This window comes from Carassius gibelio, chromosome B7, assembly GCF_023724105.1.
Source record: "Carassius gibelio isolate Cgi1373 ecotype wild population from Czech Republic chromosome B7, carGib1.2-hapl.c, whole genome shotgun sequence".
In the NCBI taxonomy this organism is placed as follows: domain Eukaryota; kingdom Metazoa; phylum Chordata; class Actinopteri; order Cypriniformes; family Cyprinidae; genus Carassius; species Carassius gibelio.
In genome coordinates, this window is record NC_068402.1 from 33547684 (window position 1) to 33560575 (window position 12892).

General features: G+C 36.7%; 1 protein-coding gene across 1 annotated transcript in view; it reads left to right on the plus strand.

The window, feature by feature from the left end:
* Positions 1 to 12892, plus strand: part of LOC127961187 (synaptic vesicle membrane protein VAT-1 homolog-like) — a 29663-nt gene that overhangs the window by 6565 nt on the left and 10206 nt on the right. The gene's annotated exons all lie outside the window — the stretch shown is intronic.

A 12892-nucleotide genomic window follows, 5' to 3' on the forward strand; every position in this document is an offset into this window, starting at 1 on the left:
TTGTAAAAGTATTTTAAAATATTACTGTGTTAAAATAAATACAGCTGACAGTAACATAAGAAATATTACAAACTTTTGACTGGAAGTGTATCTTCATGCATATTTTACTTTTAGAACTGAAAATCACAATTTGTGCTCATTTTAATGCAAAGAAGTTACCCAATCATAACAGAGCACATTTACACAGAAGCCTTAAAGGTCCAATGGCGGATACAAAAATTGACATTTGGGTAGTGGGTTGTGAATGGCAATTCGCAGAGGATAGGATCTCTCTATATTCTCCATTCACTACCCATTCTCCATTTTAATGTGATGAAATTTAGTCAGAGTTGACTCGGTGTTGACTTTAAAGGGGTCATATGATGCGATTATCCTTTCTCTTTGGAGAGTTACAAGCTCTTGGTGCATTAAGAAGATCTCTAAAATTGCAAAGACTAAAGTCTCAAATCCAAAGAGATATTCTTTATCAGAGTTAAGACTCTGCCACGCTTCCCTAAAATACCTTGTTTAAACACGCCCCCACATGTCTACGTCAATATGTGGAAATATTTGTGTAATGCCGACCAAATGTTCACGCAAAGAAAGCAGGCGTGGTTTCAGTAACACGGTTAGTGTTGAAGCAGTCATGTCAGGGAGATGCTGTGTGTATCTAGGAGAAAGCAAAAGCACTTTATTGGCCTTCAGAAAGTAGATGCATTTAGGAATCTTTAAGATTACTTACAACAGAAGTGCAACGCATTTTATGAACGACCGTTTTGTGAATCTAGGAGAGGAGGTCATTCTGACTTTGCTACGACAATCTGGCGCTTCTGAATCAGCTGAATGTTTGTTTTATTAGTTGAAGTATTTGCTATTGAATGTTCAAATGTGGAGTTTTGTGCATTGAGGGTGTATGTGTGTGTGAGAGAGAGAGAGAGAGAGAGAGAGAGAGAGAGAGAGAGAGAGAGAGAGAGATTCAGCGTTTCCACCAAAATTACCCAGAACATTTGTACCAGGACCTTTTTTTTTTTTTTGCTTTCTGCATTTCCACCACGGTCTAAAGTGCTGGGAAGATTAGGCAAATACTCTGGTGTCATAGGTCTGCGCGCGTTTCTCAATACAAAGTACACAGAGTCAGCTGTCTTAACCGTCCGTGGTTTGTGTACTGCAAACACATACGAGCTTCATCACTGTGTCTGTCACGTGACTCTGTTCCTCTTACGGGTTTAAAGTGATGGTAAAACTAAGGACATTATTAACTGTCTTTACATTTATTTTGAAAGATAAAAAGTGGCATTACATTTCCACCGAGTGCTTGCGGTGTTCGGCCAATCACAATGCACTAGGTCAGTTGGCCAATCAGAGCACACTGCGCTTGTCAGAAGGAGGAACTTTGTAGAAAATGACTTGTTTGAGAGAGATGGGGCATAGAGGACCTACAATAATATACAGTATTTGAAAAATAATGTGTTTTTTGAACATTAAAGCATGTCAACATATTCCGTTACACCAAATACACAAAATAATTATCTTTAAAAAAATCATCAAATGACCCCTTTAATTTAATTTATCAATTTAACACATTGACTCCTTTTATGTTTAGAGTTTGATTCACTTTCTTTGTGCTTGGCTTGTCAGTGTGATTTCACTTCAGATTTCTGTCATCAGTCAAGCAATAAATTTACCTCCTCTAAATCCCTGAAAATTGATTTCCCTAAAGCCCTTTGAAAGCTTGGCTTTTAAGAACTTTGAAAGTAAGACGCGTGCCAACCTCCGTTCCTGCAGTCAGCTGCTGCCTCAGACCATCTGATGACAGGTGGGCAGTCCGGCCCTGGTGCATCTTTTTGCTTTGATTAGGGCTGGTTTATGTCGTTCTGTTCTTCCCACGCGGTCAGACAGACCTCCCTCTGTGAAACCCAACAGAGCAGCACAGTCTGCAGCCAAACCTGCCTGGGTTTAACAGAGCTGTGTGCGATATGCTTCATTCACATTGCAGAAGTCTCGTAGCGTTGGTTGATAGCACATGGAGTGATTATTGATTAAAAATATGGTTTTGGTTAGTAAATCAAGTCAGTCGCCACAGAGAAATAAAGTCCGTCTTGCTTTGGAATGAGATTAATTCATTGCATTATTTTTATCAAATGAAAACAGAAAGCATAAATCTTGAGTTTTAGTGAATACATTTTTCTTAATACATCTGCAGATAGCATCTGTCATTCATGTTATAGCACAGTGCATAAAAGATAAAAAAGACATAAGATTTAAAATCAGAGGAAATAATACTTTAGACTGCAGAAGAACAATATCCAAAATAATACTTGAACATCGACATTCACAGTAAAATTGTACTTGCAAATTAGCTTTTTTTTGTGGCTGAATCACAGCCAAGAGCATATTTTGAACAACAATACTGTTCCTCATGTGAAATTGTGTTATGCTAGGCTGAACTCATATAATACAGTAAGCTTTAATAGCTGTCATCTGCATGGCTCTGTACTCTGTACTGACTCAGTACTGTGTACTGTGATTCACTCTCTCACTGAACTCTTTCACACATTTCCACCAATGTTTCCCTGCAGCTGGTGGAGTGCAGTGTTTATATCACACTGATTGATTGCATCAACCGAGAGCATGTGTCAGACTCTTGAATTTGTGGATATTACTGCATTTGTTGTCTTTTTGTGTGTATAATCAAATTTCGTTCTTGTGTTTTCCTACCTGGCTTTTGTGGGGAAATTGCTGGCTGTCAGCACAAGAATGCATCACTGACAGATGTTTTTAGTGCTGTGCTGGAGCCTAGAGGCTGCACCACGACTGCTCAGGAAAGACTGTTTTATAAGAGATGACCACAAGCTTGATTCGTTCTTAGTCAGAATATCACAGGTTTGGTTTCAATACAACAATATAGTATTATATTATATTGCTTTCATAATACAAAAACATGGAAAAGTAACATAAGGTTATGTCCAAAATAAGTAGGCCTACCCAACAAGCAGGCACCCTCCAGAATTTAATCGAAACTTACAATCTGATTAAACAGAATTAAATTTTAGGACAAACAAATAAAGTGAATTGAAATTCAAATAAATGCATACACATAAGGGTTATTAATTCGAAAAGGAAAGTTCAAATTTGTAAGATTTTCAAATTTAAAGAGACTCTTGATTACCACATCAATTTAGATGTATTAAGAAGTTGTTTGTAGTCTCGAGCTTATGCGAGTATGGGGAAATAATCGTGTTCTTCTAAATGCTAATTCTAAACAATCGAGAGCTCATTATGCAGTACACACCTGTAATTCTGTTTGTCAGCTGTGATCTTTTGGAAAGACTTCAAAGCAGTGAACTGGTAACATTAGCATGTCCAGCTGGTGCAGATGCAGAGAATGTGGATTTGTGCAAGGCATGCTACTCAATGTCATTACATTTCATAAAATATTGATGCTCAAAGCATTAAACTGTAAGCCTTAAACATGAAAAGAAGAATCTTTTTCTGACAAAATAAATTTTTTCCCCTAACTGGATGGAAGCCCATTTCAGCCAGTGAATAACAACATATAAAAAGTTAATTGTGAGTGTTTCTCTCTCTTTTTTTTCTCTCTCAGAACTGTGAGATATAAACTCGCAATTGCAAATCATAAAGTCCAATTCTGAGGGGAAAAAACACTAATATGATTTTTTTTTTTCAAAAAATGGTTCTTTTAATAACTGTTCTCTGAAATGTTCGATGGGAAACTGAAAATTGTTCTTCCATGGCATCACTGTGAAAACCTCCTTTTGTACATTTTATTTTTAATAATGTACAGTACAGACCAAAAGTTTGGAAACATTACTATTTTTAAAGTTTTTGAAAGAAGTTTCTTCTGCTCATCAAGCCTGCATTTATTTGATAAAAAAAAAAAACAGAAAAAACTGTAATATTGTGAAATATTTATTATTATTATTTCTTTATTACTTTATTACTACTAAGAAATAGTTGTAATTGAATATACATTAATAATAATAATTTATTCCTGTGATGCAAAGCTGAATTTTCAGCATCATTACTCCAGCCTTCAGTGTCACATGTAACATCAGTCTATCACATGATCATTTAGAAATCATTCTTATATTCTGATTTATTATGAGTGTTGGAAACAGTTCTGCTGTCTAATATATTTGATGAATAAAAGGTTAAAAAGAACTGCTTTTATTTAAAAAAAAAAAATTCTAATAATATATATTCTTTTAAAAATGCACTTTGTAATAATGTCTATAATATATTTTCTTTACTATAACTTTTTTTATCAATTTAACACATCCTTGCTGAATAAAAATATTGATTTTATTTAAAAAGAAGATTTTTTTTTTTTTTTTTTTAATTTTATTCATCAAAGTATCCCAAAAAAGTCTCACATGTTCTGAAAAAATATTAAGCAGCAGAACTGTTTCCTTTGAACTTTGATAATGAATCATCATATTAGAATGATTTCTAAAGGATCATGTGATGATGATCCTAAAAATTCAGCTTTGCATCATAGAAATAGATGATAATTTAAAGTATAATAAACTTAAAAACAATTATTTTAAATTGTAATAATATATCACAATATTACTTTTTTTCCTGTATTTTTGATCAAATAAATGCAGGCTTGATGAGGAGAAGAAACTTCTTTCAAAAACATTAAAAATAGTAATGTTTCCAAACTTTTGGTCTGTACTGTATGTCGAGTTTAGAGGGATTTTGATTAGATGAACACTATCTTACTTAAAGAAATAGTTCACCACCAAATTAAAATTTGCCAAAAATGTTCTCACCCTCAGACCATCCAAGATTTAGATGAGTTTTTTCTTGGAGAAATTTAGCATTTCATTACTTTGTCACCAGTGGATCCTCTACGGTGAATGGGTGCCGTCAGAATGAGAGTCCAAACTGCTGTTATAAACATTACAGTAATCTGCAACTAGTGCTTGTTTGTAAGAAGCAAAACCTTCAATTTTTTTTTTTTTTACTTCAAACGGTCACTTCTGACTAACATACCATAATAATTCCCAAATAGTCCATCCCCTTTTGTCCTCTCACATTAAAATCCACCAAAATATTTGTTTAGAACTGTTTTGGATTAGTTTTCACTTGTAAATGGAGTTTTTTTTTTTTCCTGCATATTTCTCTACTGATTCAGATTAGATGACTTTTTCACTGGAGATATCAAAAATATGGTATAAATAACTCGTAATTAGCAGATTTGAAGTTAAAACATAGTTCACCCAAAAATGAAAATTCTGTCAACATTAATTCACTGTTATGTTGTTTAGCTTTTTTGCTACAGAAGATGTTAATTGACGGACTGGAGTGGATTATTGTGATGTTTTTATCAGCTGTTTGACGGCACCCATTCACTGCAAGGCATTCTTTGGCGAGCAAGTGATTTAATGCTACATTTCTCCAAGTTGATGAAGAAATAATGTTGGATGGCATGAGGGTGAGTACATTTTAAGAAAATGTACATTTTTGAGTGAACCATTTCTTTAAACTAGTTTATGCCTTTGTAATCTTTATTTATACAAAGAACATTATGTTGTCATGAATTATTGATTTACTTTGGCTTCTGTCGCCACAGTTCTTCTCTCTCTTAACAGCACTCTTGCCACAAAACGACAAGAGCCTTTGGGTTTATTGAAAATGTTCTCTGTTGAATTATAGCACTTTGCTCAAGCTTTTACTGCATGTCCTGTGCTTTAGGCAGTACAGATGGCCTCTTTAAAGCTCGAGATGGGTGATTGTAGAGCAGTTAGATCCTTGTCAGCCTGTGTCAGGTGATTAGATCCAACACAAAAGACACAACATGTGTGGCTCTAATCACAGACTGACACTACCCACTTGATAACGAGAGAAAAGGATGGAAGGAGACAAAACGAATGAAAAGAAGCGGTGGGAATGAAAATGAGGCAGGAGGAGGAGGGAAAGAAACTGCATTATAATGAGAAAAGGAGAAGAATAGAGAGGCAGCAAATAAGTGACCTGTGGATGAGCACAGATGGCAAACCACGAGCATCTTACACTTATCTTTTTTAAAAGAGGCACCTGTGGGAGTTCATTTTATGGAAGGCAGCAGCTTTTACATTTTTACATTTAAAATCTATTGGCTGTAAAAAATGTGAGGGGGCACGTGTCCTCCGTCTGAATGGGCCTGATGCTTGTTCGGCAGACCGTAATGTTGTCAGCGCGCAGCAGGAGGGAGCAGAATCTCATTACCTGTTTACAGTTCAAACTGCTGGCTCCCCTTCGGCATGATATGAAGATGGCTTTCATGAGAAATCGAACATTCAAAACGTTCAGAGCTCTTACATGGCCGATATTACATTTTTATTGAGTTTTTCTGACAAATTATTCAGCTGACAAGGCCCAGGTATTTGTGCCTGTGTTTCATGTTTCTTTAAAGGGGGGGTGAAATGCTATTTCATGCATACTGAGTTTTTTACACTGTTAAAGAGTTGGATTCCCATGCTAAACATGGACAAAGTTTCAAAAATTAAGTTGTACGTTTGAAGGAGTATTTCTGTTCCAAAAATACTCCTTCCGGTTTGTCACAAGTTTCGGAAAGTTTTTTTCGAGTACGGCTCTGTGTGACGTTAGATGGAGCGGAATTTCCTTATATGGGTCCTGAGGGCACTTCTGCCGGAAGAGCGCGTGCTCCCGTATAGCAGAGCAATGAGAGAGCACAGGCATTCACTGATCAGAGCGAGAGCGTCGCGAAATGTCACAAAAGGAGTGTGTTTTTGGTTGCCAGGGCAAGACAACCCTGCACAGATTACCAAAAGAGAAACAGCATTAAGGGACCAGTGGATGGAGTTTATTTTTACAGAGCATCAACGGAGTTGTGCAAGTGTTTGTGTTTGTTCCCTGCATTTCGAAGATGCTTGTTTTACAAACAAGGCCCAGTTTGACGCCGGATTTGCACATCGTTTATTTCTTAAGGATAATGCAGTCCCAACGTAAAAGGGTCACGATCGTGTGTTGGAACCACATGAGGTGAGTAAAACTGCTTCAAATATCTCTGTGTTATTAACTTAGCTATCGGCGCGTAAGCACATCAAGTAAACACCATGAGATGTTGTTATCAAACTGCACTTTCCACATGTACAGCTTAAAAAAAAAAAAAAAAAAAAAAAGACGACAAAGTGGAACTTAGTCATTTTCCAAAACCGCTAAGCAAATATATACAGCTTCAGTACATACCACATAGAGAAGTTGTTGCTGATGCTGCTCTTGTTAAATTTCAGCCTCTGGATCTGATTCTGGATCATAAATATACGCTGAATCTGACTGTTAGCCATGGTTTGTTTTGGTTGGTTTTTTTCCTCAGCTTCCAAACGCTCTCAACGCAAAAGCCTACTGGCGCTCGTGATTCTTTAGCTCCGCCCACACGTCACGCCTCCAGCCGGTCGTTTTTCCGGGAAAAATCGGTACAGACTATCTTTCTCTTATGAATATAATAAAACTAAAGACTTTTTGGAGTTATGAAGGATGCAGTACTACTCTATAGTACACGTCGGGGTCAAGCCATCTCTTCTGGGGAAGTCGTGGCCTAATGGTTAGAGACTCGGACTCCCAATCGAAGGGTTGTGAGTTCTAGTCTCGGGCCGGACGGAATTGTGGGTGGGGGCAGTGCATGTACAGTTCTCTCTCCACCTTCAATACCATGACTTAGGTGCCCTTGAGCAAGGCATCGAACCCCCAACTGCTCCCCGGGCGCCGCAGCATTCATGGCTGCCCACTGCTCCGGGTGTGTGCTCACAGTGTGTGTGTGTGTGTGTGTGTGTGTGTGTTCACTGCTCTGTGTGTGTGCATTTCGGATGGGTTAAATGCAGAGCACAAATTCTGAGTATGGGTCACCATACTTGGCTGAATGTCACTTCACTTTCACTTCACTTCTCTATAGGTACTCAAGATTAACAGGATATTGAGTGAAAACGAGCATTTCACCCCCCCCTTTAAATCTCCTGAGATAATGATATTAGATGATTTCTCTCTTCATCAAGATTTATTTGGTTGAGAGTTCATCCCAAAATCAAAAGAAAAAAGAGATACATTTATAATATAAAAAGCAATGTAATAATAATAATAATAATACATTATATATATATATATATATATATATATATATATATATATATATATACACACTGTTTTAGGGCTGTCACCAGATAAAAAAGAAAATAATGATTAGTGATTAATCACAAACTTGAAACTAAGTATATACAATTTATCTTGCTTAATACGTTAATTTTATCATTTTTAGTCTATATCCAGTGAAGTAAACCAAAAGATTGTAGGGTGATTCTCACAAAACTGTATTTTCTGCAAGCTAATTTCAAGATAAATTTAGATGGGAGAGTCTTGGGAGACTCCAAAGGGACACCAAAGAACCAAATGATATAAAAACTTCATATAACTGATACATTTGTGCACACTGACTAAACACAGCAACATACACAAGACAAATCAGAACATTATCCTGGATGTGTGTGGAAACAACGTGAATGTACTGAGTGCAAAATAGAATTTTGAATTTGGGACTGAAATATGACCCAGCCATGTTTTTGAAAGCTTGAGATTGGCCAATGTAATGACACATATCAAGACATTCTTCCTAATCAATTATTTCAAGCCCTCATCTTTTAATTTCTTAGACTTTTTAGCCTTTTTGAATCATGTCCACAATTCTTTTTAATTTATTTCCTTTTTACATAGCAATTGAAACAAAGTCTGTACCATTTCCGGTGCAGTAAAAAAAATAAAAAATAAATACAATTAAAATGCACTATTTAAATGAGACTGTTTAAGCTTTTCAAATCAGACTTTTTTTAATCTAAAATGCTTTTTTTAATCTAAAATGACTGAAGAGGTCCACACTTCGTTTTCTTTTGATTTGAGATTGAAATATGATCCATCCATGTTTTTGAAAGGTTTGGTGAGATTTACTCATGTAATCACACTAATTGAGACATTCTTCCTAGTGCACACATCTCAAGTGCTTTTGTTTTCTTTGGGAACATTTGGCCGTAAAGTGCTCCATTCATGCTCATTTGAGCTCTACTTCAGCATGTAGTGCTGTCTCACGTCAGTGACCGCAGCACACCTCATTGGCTGCAGTGCCCAACAAAGAAGCCACTCTGTGACATTTTCGTCTCAATCACACTGCACATTGCACTGTTGCGTGGTAACCAGGGGCCTGCTCTGAGCCGGTGTCTGGTGACCTGGCAGAAGAGTGGCTTGGCAGTCACTTCGCGTCAGATGCAATGACGTTCAGATCAGCACTGACCTGAGGCCTGTGGAACGGAACGGCAGAGCTGTATCTCGAAGCATGGTGCTTGACAGGCATGCTGGACGTTTGCTTAATTGGTCTGTGCCTATGGGCTTTGGCCAATTAGCTCCTCATTCTGCATGGCTAAGTGAGCATTTGCTCAGGAGAGTATAGTATGATGCATAAAACAAGAAACAAGCACTTAATCATTTGTACACGGTTTGAACAAGCACAAAAATGTTCGGTTTTTGCATACTGTTAAGACTAAGCCACCCACACATATAAAGCAGCTTGTTGTTAAGCACATTACAGCATCTTCACAGCAGATAAAGGATGTTCTCTGCTTAAGGCCACAGCTGGATTCTTGAGTTATCATGGACTAAAGTAGATTTCACATTTCATGGATCCCGTTTAAACCTTAATTCATCCATGGTTCTCATTAATCTTGGGGTTTACTGTAAATTTGTAATTTGGGTTAACCAGCTGGATTAACCTGGGTCTTATTTGCATCCAGTGGGGCATAAAATTCTGAAAACATGAGATTTGTGTAAAAGGAAATCTAATTAACCCTGTAAAGCATATGAAATACTAGTCAGAAAATGTTTTTTTTATTTTATTTAATAATTTATAGAACCTTGTCAAAATCTTAAAGAGGTCATATGACTTTCCTACAAAGAACAGTATTTTGTGTATTTGGTGTAATGCTATGTGGTTTAAGGTTCAAAAACACATTATTTTCCACATACTGTACATTAATGTTGCTAGCGTTGATTTTTACAAAGCTCATAGTTCTGAAAAATGAGGTGTGCTCTGATTGGCCATCTATCTAATGCGCTGTGATTGGCTGAATACCTCAAGTGTGTGACGGAAATGTTATGTCCCTTAACATATTTGTAAACACACAGCCTGTCCATGACACTGCGGCAGTGGCAACAATACTAAAGCGAGAATAAATGTCATGCCTTCTTTCTTTGCCTAAATATTGGGCGGTGTTATGCAAATCTTTCCACACAGTGATATCGATTTGTTGGTGCGTGTTTGAATAAAGCATTTTATGAAGGCTTGGATGAGTCTTAATTTTTATAAAGAATATCTCTTTGGGTTTGAGACTTGAGAGCAGTAAAGTTCCTTGATTATTACGCCAGAATGAGAGTATAGTTCCTAGCCATATCGGCCTAGAATATCGCAACTTTTCATTTTCCATCAAGCAGAATCCTTGGGGATTCATCAACACTATTGATGCTGCTGTGTTCTTCATTTTGTGACAATCTCTCATCATGGAGCATAATACAGTATGCAATATAAAAATACCCCAGTGTCCCCAAAACAATATTAGCATGTGATTTTTCTTTTCTTTCTTGTCTATTTTCTCCCTCAGACTGTTTCAAAATACACCCCAGTACTTGAAGTGCATACTTGAAGCAAATAGCTTTTTACTGCTTCTGTGGTCTGTTTTTTTCTCAGTAAGTGTAATAATAGTGGTTTTATATGGCTGAATGACTGAATCTGAGTGGATTATTGAGTCTTAATGGATTTTATTTATTTTTATAGAGATTTCAGTTTGAGAGAGGAAATGTTCAGGATAGTATTGTGTAGACTGTCCCTTTTCAGTACCAGCAATTTCAAATGTCCTTCATATTCTGGGGAATTTGCAGTAAAATAATATAAAAATATATCTCTTTATTATATAAACTGATATTATGAACCTTGTTTCATTAGGATAGTGCTGTGACAACAACATGTTTAAAGTAAGCACTTAGATCCATGAATGATGATTTTACTGTATTGACTTATAAAACGTTTTATACATAACTCTACACAGCTAGCAGTACTTATATTCGTATTGCATATAACAGTGTAGCAACTCTCAGTGCAAACTTTGTTTTGTTGGAGTGGGATGAGGACCTCTCCATAAACTGATTAAAAGCAGACCTCTGGGTGTTGGGGAGTCTATACACACTTTAATTTCTTTCTAATCACAGGCTCCTTGAAAGCCTACAGGTTCCTCTGTGCTGATCTCATGGGTTGAGGACAGGCAGTACTGTGCTACTGAAAGCACTATTTGATTTTAGAAGAGCACTCTCTGATTTACATTGGGAGAAGAAGTAAGGCACTCTAATCTTATTCAATGGGGTGTGCCCAAGTATTCATGTAATAATAAAGTTAAATAAGACAGTAAACCAGATTGTAAACTCCAATAAATTGTTGAAAAGTCACATTCAAACCCGTTGTAAAACTGCTGATGTACACACCTCTTCAGAATCAGTTCAAGCTAAGAGCAAGAGGTTTAAAAGGGCCATCGGATGCCCATTTTCCACAAGTTGATATGATTCTTTAGGGTCTTAAAGAAATGTCTAGGACATACTTTGGTTAAAATTTTCAATGGTAGTGTAAAACAACACTCTTGTTCATAGCGAGCCGTTTCGGTGCATGTCTTTTTAAATGTTAATGAGCTCTGTTGACCCCGCCCCTCTCTTCTGTGGGGTTTCCGAGCCGTTCTCTGAGAGACTCTTAACTTGAGCCACATTCATCATGAAACTTGCGAACTAGCATATTATTAGGAAAGGCGATTTGCAAAGATTCATAAAAAAACCTTATACTTCAGTTGGTGAAGCTGGATCACAAATGAATAGCGCAAACATAGACGCATTTAGGCAGACCAGGGCACATTCCATTAAAAAAACACAAGTAATCCATTACGTCTTCAGCGGCTCAGATGTCGGGAGTGAATTTAGGTTTTTATCATATGTGTACACATACTGCCAACATATATTTATATTCAAACAACATAAAAGTTAAATTAAGTTAAAGTGCAATTGCATCCAGTGACCGCTTTAAAGCCTTGGTATACTTATTTTTCCACATTCCTTTTTCACACACATTCTTGCACAAAGTATAGTTAAAAGTACTTAAAAGTATACTCAATTGCGGATGAGCCTGGGTGAATGAGTTCGATATATGCACAGAGTGGACTCGTTCTGTCTTAACATTCGCCTGTGCTGTTGGACGCGGACACAAAAATCTGACTGCACGTGTACGGATGTGTATAGATGTGTGTGGGATCTTCTGAAGATGAAAATTATGTCACGCAGAAACTATGCGAAACCGACACCTAACACAAACGGCCGAAGTATACATTGGGATTTTGTCAACCAAAGTTTAGTCACAAAATAGGCCAAAAATAGTCAGTCGCAGGGAGAAAAAAAACAGAGTCAATGACAGACAGACTATTAACATTTGGTCCTTGTGATAATTGATGTATATCGGCCAGTGAATCCAAATATCATTCATCAACCTGAAATCATTTAAAACTGAAATGTTGCATGCTTCATTTTACATGGCAGATCGTACTAATGTAAACCTAGATAAATGTGCACTATTAGGCACATATCCAACTTAAAATATGCCCTCATTGTTGTATCTTCATAACATTTAAGTTGAACTACAGGTGTCACATAGACTATTTTAGTGATTTTCTTTCTGGGCCTTGAACGTGGTAGTTGAGTTGCTGTCTATGGCGGTTTAGAAAGCTCTCAGATTTAATCAAAAATAACTTGTGTTTTGAAGATTAACAATGATCTTATGGTTTGGAACGACATGAGGGTGAGTAACTAATGACAGAATTTT